Raw genomic sequence first — 14,419 nt, 5'->3', positions numbered from 1 at the left:
AGAAAATAAGACACACAAAAAAAAAGCAAAGGACTGTGTTTGCATAACTTTGTGACAATAGTGAGCAGGTGTGACACAAAACCGTGCACACTAGTCACAACAGAACTGGTTCTGCATCACCCTGAATTTCTTTTATTGGAAATGAGGCAGAATAATCGGTTTAATTAAAATTACTGATCACTTGTCCGAGTTGGGCCCAAACAAAACCTTTGTATTACAAGATGAGAATTTACCAAAAACTGAACTATTTTCAACTCCGACCACGTGAGAAGGATTTGACAGAGCAGGAAGCAACAAATATCAGGAATATGCTCTGAGAAAAGCTGTAACCATTTCATTAGTACTTTTAGGTCAGCCACAAGAGTTTTGACATTAGTAATCAGTGCCACTCTTTTATATACATGTGGTCCCAGAAGCTATTCATTTGAGTATAGATCGAGATATTTATTCACAATGACTACACTGTTGAAGAGACCTCTAGGTACTTTTTCACATGTCAACACATTGCACATTACTATTCCCTACCCTGCTCACCTTTTACCACCCAAACCACAAAGCCTTTTTTTTGGCTAAACATGTACAGATAATCTAGGGATATTAGTATTCCTCTTCAGTTCAAATGATCAAGAAGAAAACTTGATATTTTCTAACTCTGCATTTATTTCTGGATGTCACTTATTTCTAATGTCACCGATCAAAATGGTTGTTAACAAGAGTGGAGTTTGAATATATCATTAATGCGGCTGAAATAAATCAGTATGTTGTTTTGTGCATTTCTTTTCACTACAAGAGCCAAAATTAGAATTACTTTTCCTTCAGCCAGTTCAGGTAATCTGTTCAACTGGCTTCTTTCTCCTCCTGGATATCTGGTGACAAGACTATTACTGAGTAAAAGGAAATGACTTAGATACCAGCACAGTAACAGACGAGTAAACAGACTAGCTTCATAAATTATGCAATAGCAGCCTTACAATACAGTGATAAAAATTTAGTTCATCCAATAAAGTTCACTAAATATGAATGTAAGTAAAAGAAAGTTTGAGAGGGGGACCTTGGTGTGAAAGACAATCAGAATCAGAGACAGAAATGTAGGGAGAAACACCATGACTGACTACTGAGTAAAGCAGGAATAAGGAATATCTGAAGAACTGACCCTTGATTCACTTCCACCCAATTACTGAGCTGCAGCTCAAAGATCTCAAAATATTTCAAACTGTACACACCATTATATATAAATTTATAACTGAGCACATGAACAGTATGATTTGAAAGTAAAACTTACTTGTCTCAACTTAGTAAATTCCCCACTGTAGTCCTTGATTTTAAATTCACACACTCTTTCTCTCTCTCTTTGAGAATGTAATGTGAATCCTACAGCCCTGTACACTGCCAATACCCTTCTTCAATCACATGACCCACCCAAATTTAGGGCGGGTGCAAAGGGGGAAGGGTGGAGTTATAAAACCTCTGGACCATAGTCCTAACGTTGCTCAGAACCTCTTCAGAGTTTTACAGCCATGGTATGACTATTTATAATTCTGAAAAAGAATACTGACAGATTAACTGAGCTCATTGTGTCAATTTACTGAGAATAAAACGAATAAAGCTTCTGTGATCTGCTGTAAAGAGTATCTTAAATTCATCTGTCAAACTAGAGATCGTTTTTGCAATAATGAGTCTGAAGGAAGTGGAAAAGTATGAAAGTGGTCAGAAGCCCTCCTTCCTTTTGTAATTATAAAGCCTGTTTGAGCCAGAAAATTCAAAGCAGCATTAAGCCAGCAGGTTCAGTGAGAGGCTATTGAGGTTTTGCTGAAATGCTGTGTTAAAAGACTGGAGCTGTTGATGGAGATCTGCCAAGATTTTTGTGTAAAGCCCGACTAGAAGATTGCCAACGAAGCAAACGGGGAAGAATTAACATTGAGGACTGAACATTGGCTCAGTCCAGAAAGTAGAGACTCCAGCAAACAAGGGATTGTTTTTACACGGGAAGTTTGTTATGAACTGGACTGCTCTCTCTGAGAGGACGGTGGAAGCAGACACAATAACTTTCAAAAGAGAGTTGTATTATATACATGAAGGCTTTAAAAATTGCTGGCCTGTAATGAAAGGGAAAGGAAATGGAAAGAAGGTCTTTCAAGCAGCGAGCACTGGCTTGATGGGCCAAATGACCTGCTCTATGATTATGGTGACGAGGCAATACGCTCTCTAAACCAAAGTATGCATTATTAAAGCAGAAGCTCGGGGACCAGTGTACATGCCCATGTACATAATATTTGGCTGCATTGGTGATGAGTAAAAATGTGACAATTTCCCATTTTATGTGTGCTGCACTCACTGTGCAGTATGATACATTAATATAAATAAGCCAATGATTCTTGTGTGATGAATATGTTGTTAACTGAATGTATTGAAACTCTTTGGTAACTTTCTTCACTTGTTCAATATTGGCCAAGGTTTTTAGGATGGCAGCGTTTCCTTCCCACGCCACTCTAAGTGCCAATGATATCAGCATTTGCTGCTGCTTCACCTTATGACCTTCACGAAAAGGTGTTTGGGGATGTTTGCTGATGATTTCAAAATGTTCAGCACAATTCATGACTCCTCAGATACTGAAGCATTATTTTTCAATCAACATGTTCAGAGATTTTATGACACATCTCTGGAAAAGGCAGGACTTGAACCTAGGCCTCCTTGTTCAGGGTTAAGAATATTAATACTACACCACAAGAGCCCTCCTGACCCTTAGGCTGTCTGTGTTCACAAGCAGAAATGACCTGGACAACACTCAGGCTTGGATTGATAAGTGATAATTAACATTCACCTCGGAGATGTGCCAAGCAATGACCATCTCCTACAAGAGAGAATCCAACCACTGCCCCTTAATGGTTAATGGTGTTATCACTGAATTCTTTTCTATCAACACACTGGGGGTTACCATTGACCAGAAACTGAACATGACATGCCTATGAATACTGTGGCTACAAAAGCAGGCCAGAGGCTGGGAATTCTGTGGTGAGTACTTCGCCTCCTGATTTCCCAAAGCTTATTCAGCATCTTCAAGGCACAAGTCAGGAGTGTGAAGGAACGCTGCCCACTTGTCTGGATGCATGCAGCTCGAACAACACTCAAGATGCTTGCCACCGTCCAGGACGAAGCAGCCTGCTTGATTGGTACCACATCCATCACCTTCAACGTTCACTCCCTCCACCACTGATGCACAGTGGTAGCGCTGTGAAACATTTACATGATGCAGTGCGAGAAATTATTGAGTTCCCTTTGACAGCACTTTCTAATCTTGCAACGTTGACCATTCCAATGGAAATACCACCACCTGCAAGCCAAAAACCACCCTGACTTATAACTATATGACAATTCCTTCAGTGCTGCTAAGTCAAAAACCTGGAAATCATTTCCCAACAGCACTGTGGTTGCCTCTACATCACATGGACTGCTGCAGTTCAAGAAGGCAGCTCACCATTACCTCCTGCATGGCAATTATGGTTGGGCAACAAATGCTGGCATCGCCTTTGAAGCCCACATCCATGAACAAATTTTCAAAAAAAAGGCTACTTAATGGCCTCATGTGGTTCAAGAGCAGGAGCAGCTGTCACTAGTTTCACTGTAAAATTGTGGAGAGATTGAGGTGGGGAAGGCTGCTGAGACGACCATCTGAGGAATTTTATGGGCAGCCATTCCCTCCCCATCCAACCTGCAAATCCATTGACAGAAAAATGCAAAAATCTGCCGTAATAATTTAAAACCATTCATCAAATCAAAATTTGCATTGAAATGAATGAATGGTTACCTGATAAGTGTGAGTTTGCAGTTTTCTGCCTGCTGTTTCCTGATTTTATATCTCGATTGTGCTGATCTTTACAGTTACTCTCACTGGCAGAAAGTGCAATGATGAGAGGTCTTTGAGGAGAGAAAAGGAAGACGATGAAGAAGAATAGTGAGAGAACTGAATTCATGCAACATTTATTCTGCACCACAAGGTGAGGTATTGGATTTCATGCACCATTTTCACTGCCTGCGCACATCAGTGTAACTTAGTGGCAGCAGGACTCCTTGCATAGTATGAACATGCTCCTACGATGAGCTCAACAGGTTGTAAATAGCTGATAAAATTGTCTACTCCAGTGGAGCAAGGCAGTGAGGCCATGATGCTCTGGATTCACGTATCTTTTACCGGGTCTCCATGTTCCACAATCTCTCGGGTTTTGTTGGAGAAAAGTTCTCGGTAACCATTCCAGGAAGGAGTTTAACAGGTGATTGTTTTCATTGGAAACAGTGTCACAGAGTCGAGACAGCGCTGCACTCTTGTGTTCCTGCTAAAAATATCCATCGTAAAGTGGCCAATGCCTGTTGGTCAATCTCTCGGATTTTGCTGCTAAAAGCATTTCCCTTATAATCCTGACTGGAACTTTGACTGGGAGAGGGAGGCCCAACTCAAATTATAGTGATTCCAATCTCGTATTAGAGCACCCAGTTTCTGTAGATAGATGCTGGGTGAAGCCTTCAGGCAAAAGTTGAAACTGCTTACACTCTTTGCTTACTCATTGTGGCCAATCAGGAGGCTTTCAGAGGTGTTAGAAACTGAATGAGAGTAGCAGCTACACAGTCACAGTTCAGTGAGGAGAGAGAACACGATGTTGAGGTATCAGTGTTGACAAATGCCAGACCAAAACCAACAATGCAATTCAAGGAAGGGCAAAGTCTACAGTGGATTAGAAGGATATCAAGCCAAAAAGATAAAAATTGAAAGCTAGATAAAGGTGAACCATGTGCAATCTGCCCAGAGATATTTTAAAAGATGAAGAGAATGTGAAAGGTGACCACACCGCTATCTATCAAAACAGTTTAAGCTTCAACCAGCCCACTTCATAAAAGGAGACAATGGTGCAAGGGTTAAAATACAGAAAGAATATGAATAAATTCATTCATGTCTTCAAAGAACATAAGGGATTCTGATGTTTTTGATGTTTTCAACTTTTGGTGTGTTTTTGAAACACACCCAGGGCCCATCCTTTGCCTCTGCCAGGTGATTTCTGATAGGTGATTGATGGGCTGAAACCTTTCTATTTGGAGCTTTCTAAAGTTACACGTGTACAACAAAAGCAGCAAAGAAACCCAGGGGCTGATTTTAAAGCTATCCGCCTGGTAGAAAGTGGGCAGCTCAGCAATTTAGGTCAACCATGTCCTTTTTGGTTCTCACTATCTTTTATCTTTACTGGCTCTTCTGAGCATAGCTGGCAAGGAATTCAATGTGAGGTCACAGGAGTCCTTGTTATGGATATGGATTAGGATCTGGTGTGGTCTGTTATTTTAATTCTAACATGAATGAGAACCACTGTCGCTTTCATGCTGAGTGAAAACTAGTTGAAGAGACTCACAAGCAGAAGAAGCGTTTTCAAAGAAAACTTTGTGCTTTGCTTCATGGAGTCATGAGATATAGCTATTCCAATCTGTCTTCCCCTTCCTGAACTCCAATTTCCTCCCCTCTCCCAAAACCTCAGCCAAACTGTATATGCCAAACTTGCAAAGCAGTCTAGTTAAGTCTGATATCAGGAAGGCGATGGCTTAGTGTTTTTTTTATTTCTTTCACTAGATGAGGACATTGTTGGCTAGATCAGCATTTATTGCTCATCCCTAATTGCCCAGATGGCACTTTAGAGTCAATCGCATTGCTGTGGGTCTGGAGTCACGTGTAGGCCAGACCAGGTAAGGATGGCAGTTTCCTTCCCTAAAAGTTATTAATGAACCACACGAGTTTTTCCTGACAATTGATACGGTCATCATTAGATTCTTAATTCCTGATATTTCTTGGATTCAAATTCCACCATCTACCCTGGTGGGATTCAAACCCAGGTCCCAAAAATGTTACCTGGATTTCTGGATTAACAGTCCACGACAATACCACTAGGCCATCACCCCCTCGTTAGACTGTTAATTCAGACCCTGGTAACAACCTGGCCATGGTAGATAGTGGAATTTGAATTCAATAAAATAAATCTGGAATTAAGAATTTAATGATGACTGTGAAACCATTGCCGATTGTCAGAAAAAAACCCATCTGGCTCACTAATGTCCTTTAGGGAAGGAAATTTGCCATGCTCACCTAGTGACTCCAGACCACAACAATGTGTTTGACTCTCAACTGCCCTCTGGGCAATTAGGGGTGGGCAATAAATACTGGCCTGGCCAGCGATGCCCTTATCCCGTGAATGAGTTAAAAAAATGCAAAAATCACTGAGGGAGATGAAATCACTATCAAGGTGATAAAGTTATAATTGCTTGCATCAAAGATATTACATTGGGGTAAAAAATAGACTTATGGTAAAGAGACAGTGGAATGCTGGGAAGCTGTAGATGATTATCAGCCATGTACATGTAGAAATTGATCCTTTGACAGATGGAAACACAAACAAGATAGAGAATGGACCCTTCAGATTCTTTGGGTCTTCCAAAGTGATAACAATGGAGTGAAAAAAGAAGTCATTGCTGGTGATGTCGCCCCTTACTCTACCAGCTGGCAAATCAACTTCCTACCTATCACCCATTGGACCTCTGACTGAACTGGGCCAAAGGGGGAACAACAATCCCAACCAATTGTACAAAGCAGATTGCAATGTATATTGCAAAAATAAGCATAAAATTAAACAATATCAAAACTTTTACTTCTCAAGAACTGAATAATATTGGCTTTTAGTTTTATATTGGCACAGTTAATCAGCAGAAATGATATGGGAGTGATGCAGGATTTGTGATTTATGATTTTGATTGTATGTATGATGTCATTATGTCCTTAATGCCTCACTAATATGTACATTTCCAGAAATGGTTGGCTGTTTCTCCTGAAACTGATACCACAAAATGTGTCTTATGCAAAAATGGGCAAAAATGTATTCCATCTCATCTTAACTCCAATAGCCCATCTCTTGGCAGATGGTGTACATCCAACCCACTATACCTATATCTATAAGTAGGACTTATAGATGACAGGTTGATCAAATATAAAAGAGAAGATGCAATATTCTCATTGAATAAGATCTTGTTCAACCCTTATCTTGACCTCCTCACATTGTGGATGATATACAAGCCCCAGAAAAGTTTCAAATGAGAGCTGATTCAATTCATACCTTGATTAAAGTCTCTTAGTCATCAAAATAAATTTAGGGACCTGGATCTTTTTCACTTAGAACACCATCAAATTGAAGCAATTTAATTTAAGGTTTGGAACTCTGGAGGGACGAGTGTGAATAGATTGTTCTCAAGGGGGTTAAGGTAATCCAGGGACAGTGGTATAAATCATATAAGATAGAGCTTGGCTCGATGATAGGAAAGAGATCTTGGGTGCAGTAGTTCCTGTCTCTGAGCCAGAAGTTATGGGTTCATGTCCCACACCATAAATCTTAAATATCAATAGCTCAGTAATGCTGACAATGACAACTCTCACTGATTCTTGTAAAAACTCATCTGGTTCATGATTGTCCTTTAGGAAAGGAAATCTGCCATCCTTATCGGCCTGACCTACATGTGACTGCAGACCCACTGTAATGTGGCTGTCCCTTAACTTCCTAATGAAATTGCCTGGACAGCTATTCATTCAAGAACAGTTAGGAATGGACAACAAATGTTGGTCATTTTTTGCCAGTGAAGCCCACAATCCATGGATGAGTGATAGAAACAATTCAGGCCATGAATGAAGCTCTGACAAAGGTAGGCCGGGGCCTAGTTAACACACCAAATTGCAGCATGGTGACATCATTAGTGCCATAACTTGACATTGACGGAAGGGGAAGAGGTCCAAACTGTTGAATTACTAACAGCTGGTCCAAGAAAACATCTACCAGCATTCCTGTGGTCAGTGGCTCCTTTAGCATTCCTTGTGCTCCTGGAGGAACATGAGTGTTCCATTTAGACTTTTCAATGGCGAAGTCAGCCTCCCCAATTTGCCATCTCACTCCCAGTGTCTGGCCTGCTATTCACAATTCCTACTGCTCTGTCTGAATTTGTGGACTGTTAATATCTGCAAAGGATTGCCTTCCCATGCAATTTACACATGCAATGCAGTTTATTCTATTTCAGTAGTTGGGGATCTCCTGCTTAGTACTCATAGCACCCATCCAAGTCAGGCAATGGTCCACTTTAAAATGGAAATTAGGGTCTATGGATGAAAAAGTAGTAGATTGTCATTTTAGAATCCAATTAGATGGAATCTACACAGTGCTCAGAGAAGGAGTAGCACACATTGATTTGGTCGAAAGTTTCATGTTTAGGAGATTTTACATCAGCCTGATGACAGAGTACCGGCAAAGCCTGTAGCAGAAGAGCTTAGGCGTGTGATGAAATGGGGGATGATCGCACTTGGATATAAAGATTGTGGAGCTGCTAATGACAGATCACTAAGAGAGGGAGTGAGCATAGCAATGGTGAGAATTCACACAAGGGGAGGGTGAGGTAGAGACAGATCTGGTGAGTTGGCTACTGTGGAGGTGAAAGTGGCTGTGCTGTTGGATTGGGAAAAAAAAACCTTTCATCCTGGCAGTGCTGGAAATGTATTGAATCCAGCCATTTTTGCCTTCTTTGACATGCAGGGGGTTCCTGAGGTTTGTTGAACCTGCCTGAAATTACAATTGAAAAGATTTTTGAAATGGAGGTATGCAGCCTCCATAGATTAAAAGCTGTTTCTTGCTTCAGTCTCTTCAGTATGGATTTGTTGTCTGTCCCCCAAGTATGTAAACAGGATGTAGCGGATAGAAACATAGAGGCATAGAAAATAGGAGCAGGAGTAGGCCATTCAATACCATCATGGCTGACCATCTAACCCTGTTCCTGCTTTTTCTCCATATTCTTTGATCCCTTTAGACCTAAGCAGTATATTTATATCTGACTCCTTCTCGAACTGTTTTGGTCTCAATTACTTTCTGGGCTCACAGTCTTATGATGTCAGTTAACCCTTTCGGGAACTAGCTGTCTTGTACAGTACTGGTATTTAAATTAGTAGACAGGGATAAAATTCTTTCACTAGCAGGTAGATCAGAAATTAAAAGGGTAGAAACTTAATATAGTTGGTAATAAAGCCAAGGGGAAATGAATATTTACTAAATGCGGTGATCTAGAATCCCCTTTCTGGATGCAGATCCCAATAGAAACTTTCAAAAGAATGTTGGATATTTTTAGAAATGAAACACTTGCAAATCTATGGGGAAAAAGCAGGAGAGTGTAACTAATTTGGCTTGTTTCTTCAAAGAGTCAGTGTCAGGCTCTGTACTATACCATCATCGTTCTGTAATTCTCTGATTCTGCTGAGGTTACAACTGTTCGTGGCTAATTGGTTTCAATTGATTCCTGTTAAATATTCAACTGTTGAATCAATAAAATTGGATTATTCAGATGTTGCTATAAATTTTAAAAATGGTTTAATTGAAATTAAAGTACATAAATGTTTATTGCATAATGCTTTTAACATTATACTAAAATTATGCTATTTAATTGGCATCTTTTACAGAAAATCTAAATGCTGCTAATATTTGTGAAAACATTTTATGATGCTTAGATTATACAATTAATAATTTAATGCCCACATTTCAGTCATGGGTTTATTGACTCAATTTCCAGTCTTGGTCTGGATACACCCTATTCGTAATCTCATGCTTTTGGCAACCATGTGCTGAAATACGGTTAGCTCTGGCAATTTCCATTATTTCAGCCTTTCGCTACTTTGCCTGAAGGTGACTGAGATACACATCAGCAGCCACATCCTCATGAGAACTGATATAAATTGCAATGCTAAATAGTTGGCAGCTTTTAAAATCCTGCATCTGCCAGGATTGCTTTTACAGTGCCAGAATGCCCCAGTTACTAACATGGTAGTAATATTGCTTCTGGCATGTAAACTTGGAACCAAAATATTGTTATTGCATTTCAGATATCTTGCGTAAACATTTCCAGCTCAGGTACAGATTTTCAACTCAACGTTTTCCATGGCATGGAAGCCGAAGTTGGTGGAAAAGCTCAGCAGGTCTGGCAGCATCTGTGAAGAAAATATTAGAGTTAGCGTTTCGGGTCCGATGACCCTTCAAGACCCTTCCAGGGTTTGGGAAAACTGACAGTAGAAAGGGGTGGAGAAGGGGCAGGAGCTGCAGCTCCAAGAGGAATGACAGTTTAGAACTGTAACAGGACATTGACAAGTTGGTGTAGTGGGTGTGTAGGTGGCTGAGGAGGTTCAATGCAGAGGGATGTGAGCTGATGCGTTTTGGTAAGAAGAACATGAACAAGAACAGGTACGATTCTAAAGGGGGTGCAGAAGCAGAAGGACCTGACTATGCTCAGATCATTGAAGATGGCAGGAAAGGTGGAGACAAAACAGTTAATAAAGCAGATGGTACCCTCAGCTTTATTAATAGGAGAGTACAGCACAAGAACAAGGAACCTATGCTGAATTTGTTTAAGACACTTATTAGATCACAGCTGGAACAGTGTGTACAGTTCTAGGCTATGCTGAGGAAATTTGGTATGTCCACAATGACTCTTACCAACGGACCACAGAAAGCATCCTATTCAGATGCATCACAGCTTGATATGGCAACTGCTCTATCCAAAACAGCAAGAAATTACAGAGACATGTAAGCTCAGCCCAGTCCATCATGAAAACTTATCTTCTTTCGATTGTCAAAAAATGTGGAGGTGGAAAAGCACAGCGGGTCAAACAACACCAAGGAGCAGGAACGTCAATGTTTTGGCTCAGAATCCGTCTTCAGGACTTTCCATTCACTCCCTCTACACTTCCCACTGCCTCTGGAAAGTAGCCAACATAATCAAAGATCTCTCCCACCCCTGTTATACTCTCTTCCATCGTGTACAAAAGTTTGAAAACTCATACAAATAGATTCAAGAACAGCTTCTTCCCTGCTGTTATCAGACTGATGAACGAACCTTTCATATATTACAGTTGATCTTTCTCTGCACCTCCTCTGTATTTTGCATTCTTTTCTATTACCCTGATGTACTTACGTAAGGTATGATTTGTCTGGATAGAATGCGAAACAATACTTTTCACTGTATCTCGGTACATGTGACAACAATAAATCAAAAGTGCCACATTATAGAAGAGATGTTTAAGCATTGGAAGAGAGTACAGAAGAGATTTACTAGAATGTTTGCAGGGATGAAATGTTTCATTTAGGATGAGGTATTGCATAATTTGGGACAATACCACATGGCGAGAAGAAAACAAAGAGGAAATCTGATATTTTTTCAAAATCATGAGAGGGCTGGATAGAGTAGATAGGGAGAAATTGTTTTTGCTCATGAAACGATCAAGAACCAGAGGGGACAGATTTAAAATGATTAGCAAAAGAAGCAAATGCAAAGTGAAGAAAATCTATTTCACACAAGCAGTTCGGGTCTGGAAATCACTGCTTGGAAATGTAATGGAGGCAGAGTTAATTGTGGAATTCAAGAAGGCATTGGATGGTCATTCAAATCTAAGCAACATGTGAGGGTATGGGAAAAAGGCAGGAGAATGGCATTAAGTCAGAATGTTATTTGGAGAGTCAATGCAGACAAAAGGATGAGACGATGGCCTGATGGTATTACTTCCAGACTAGCAATCCACAGACGCACATAATGTTACTGAAACCATTCTCAATTGTAGATGAAATCCCATCTGGTTCACTAATACCCTTTAGAGAAGGAAACTGCCATCCTTACCTGTTCTCAAAAGCCACAGCAATGCGATGACTCTTAACTGCACTGCAGGCAATTAAGGAAGGACAGTAAATGCTAGCCTAGCCAGAAGAACCCACATCCCATGAATGAATAAAAAATATGGGCTGAATGCTTCCTACTACTCTGCAATTCTTCTGTGAAATGCAGGCTACACAGCAAGATCCCACAAATAACAATGTTATAATGACCAGATGATCATTTTTCTCATTGATGTTGCTTGAAGGATAAAGTTTTGTTAGGACTCTGGGCCTAATCCTCCATTCTTCTTTCAAATAGTGTACAGGAATAGGATTTTTTGCATTTACCTGATACAGCAGATAAGGTCTGGGTTTGACATTTTATCTAAAAGACTGCTCCTCCAACAATGCAGCCTTCCCTCAGTATACTGCATTGAAGTGTCTAAATAGCTGCACTGGCTTGTGTGCTATTCTGATTCCTAGTGGTCGTAGGCGTCTTGTCATCAGTTCTGATATGTTGTTGATATAGGGCAATGTGGCCAGTGTGTTAGGGTGTACTGTATCCTCCTGTTATTGTCTGTTTAGTAGGCATCTGTGGATGAAGTTGCAGGGATACCCATTCATAAGAGAGGATTTTGTACAGGTGCTGTTCCTCTTTCCTGCGTAGTTCTGGAGTGTTGCAGTGTGTCGTGGCCTGTTTAAATAGTGTCCTAACGCAGCTTTGTTTGTGGACGTTAGGGTAGCCACACTGCCCTACATCAAGAATATATCAGAACTGAAAACGAGACTCCTAACGCCACTAGGAACCATGGTGGCACACAAGTCCACAGCCTCTTTACGACCAACACTCACAAGGATTGAAGACTCCATTCCCACAACATGCAGAACCAACGTGGTTTATAAAATACCATGCAACAACTGCCACAAACATTACATCGGACAGACAGGAAGGAAAGTAGCCATCTGAATATATGAAGATCAGCTAGCAGCAAAACAACACGACGAACTTTCCTTAATATCGGTACACTCAGACAATGAAGGCCATCAGTTTACCTGGGACAAAGTAACCATAGTAGCCCAAGCCAAACATAGACATGCATGGGAATTCCTAGAGGCATGGTACTCAACCCATAATGCAATCAACAAACATGTAGAATTGGACGCCATACACAAACCCATACAGAACAAATCCGGAAATGACACTATTCACCATAACGGTCCCAGACAGTATAAGTTCTAAGCAGAGTAGAACAACATTGCTTCATCGGAGGCTCCACTGATGATGTCACCTAGCATGGTGATGAAATGTCTGAACGAAAACAAGCCAGCTCGCCGAGCAAGTCAACAACCTCACAGCCAATCTCTCACTATATTTGAGACACAGAGATCATTGCAGTGGTGATGACCCAGGAATCATATGATAAGTCAGATGTTGGATGCAGTGGTGGATTGCAAACTGACTGGATTGCATATGACACTCGTTGTGGTCTAGAATCTCCCTGCAGCATTGGGATTAAGTGCCATCATTATCCTGACAGAGATAAACAATTCTATCTGTATCCTGGAACAGTATTCCAGTTGGTTTTGCAACAGGTTAAACAGTTGTGTGACAGCTTTCCTCACGAAGTGGAGGCAGCTCACCCACTACTCCTCATTTTAGAAGCATAGAAATATAGAAGATAGGAGCAGGAAGAGGCCATTCGGCTCTTCGAGCCTGCTCCACCATTCATCACAATCATGACTAGTCATTGAACTCAAATAGCCTAATTCTGCTTTCTCCCCATAACCTTTGATCCAGTTAACCTCAAGTGCTAGGTTTGAGGAAAGAATCAAGTTCCAGAGTATACCCAGGGGTAAAGCTTCTGAGCCCTCCTTTCCTCTGCATCTTACCACTGCCTACTTTTAAGCCCATAAGACGATAAGAAATAGGGACAGGAGTAGGCCATTCAGCCATTCAAACCTGTTCACCATTCAATAAGATCTGACATTCCTCACATTCACTTTCCTGGGATTTCCCCATAACACTTGATTTCCTGACTGATCAGGAATCTATATATCTTAACCTTAAATATGCAAAAGGACTGTGCCCCCAGTGTTCTGTGGCATGGAGTTCCAAAGACTCACAACCTTCTGAGAGAAGAAATTCCCCCTCATCTCAGTGTTAAACTGGTGCCCCTTTTACTCTGGGACTGCGCCGTCTGATCTAAGACTCTCCCAAGAGAGGAAACATCCTCCCAGCATTTACCCTGTCAAGTCCCGTATGAATCCTATGTTTCAATGAGATCACCTACAATTCTCCTAAACTCCAGTAGGTAGAGTCCCAACCTGTTTAGCCTTTGCTGAAAAGACAATCCCTCCATACCAGTGGTTCTCCTATTGAACCTTCTCTGAACCGACTCCAATGAAACAACATCTTTTCTTAAATAAGGGGACCAAAACTGCTCACAGTACTCCAGATGTGGTCTCACCAGCACCTTGTACAGTTGTTTCTGTGCAGTCTACCTTGTTGGTGCTGCTGCACCTCATTCTCCCACAGAACAACCATTGTCAAAGTTAGAGAGCTGATACAAAGCACAGAAAGACTCTTGTGTGTCTACCGCGTTCTTGAGATGAGTTTTTAAATGACTTTACAGCAGTTGAAACTGCCACAATAAGGTTAATAAGCAATGTAAAATGTCTAATGACAAACCACCCTTCATGGAGGTTAGGATTTCTTTAATAAACCCTTT

At 40.8% G+C, this 14,419-nt stretch overlaps 1 protein-coding gene across 4 annotated transcripts in view; it reads right to left on the bottom strand.

Moving 5' to 3' along the window:
* Positions 1-1,393, bottom strand: part of LOC109918263 (Krueppel-like factor 3) — a 74,510-nt gene extending 73,117 nt beyond the window's left edge. For 2 of the 4 annotated variants that reach the window (XM_048597731.1, XM_020518163.2), the window contains exon 1: positions 1,283-1,393. The gene's annotated coding sequence lies outside the window, so the exon portion shown is untranslated. The remainder of the gene's footprint in view (positions 1-1,282) is intronic. The other 2 variants (XM_048597741.1, XM_048597719.1) reach the window with 2 other exon arrangements.
* Between the last annotated feature and the right edge of the window lie 13,026 nt (positions 1,394-14,419).

The sequence above is a fragment of the Rhincodon typus genome, chromosome 1 (assembly GCF_021869965.1).
Source record: "Rhincodon typus isolate 14 chromosome 1, sRhiTyp1.1, whole genome shotgun sequence".
Classification (NCBI taxonomy): domain Eukaryota; kingdom Metazoa; phylum Chordata; class Chondrichthyes; order Orectolobiformes; family Rhincodontidae; genus Rhincodon; species Rhincodon typus.
Note: the sequence above shows the minus strand (reverse complement) of the source record. Positions and strands in the feature narration are given on the sequence as shown.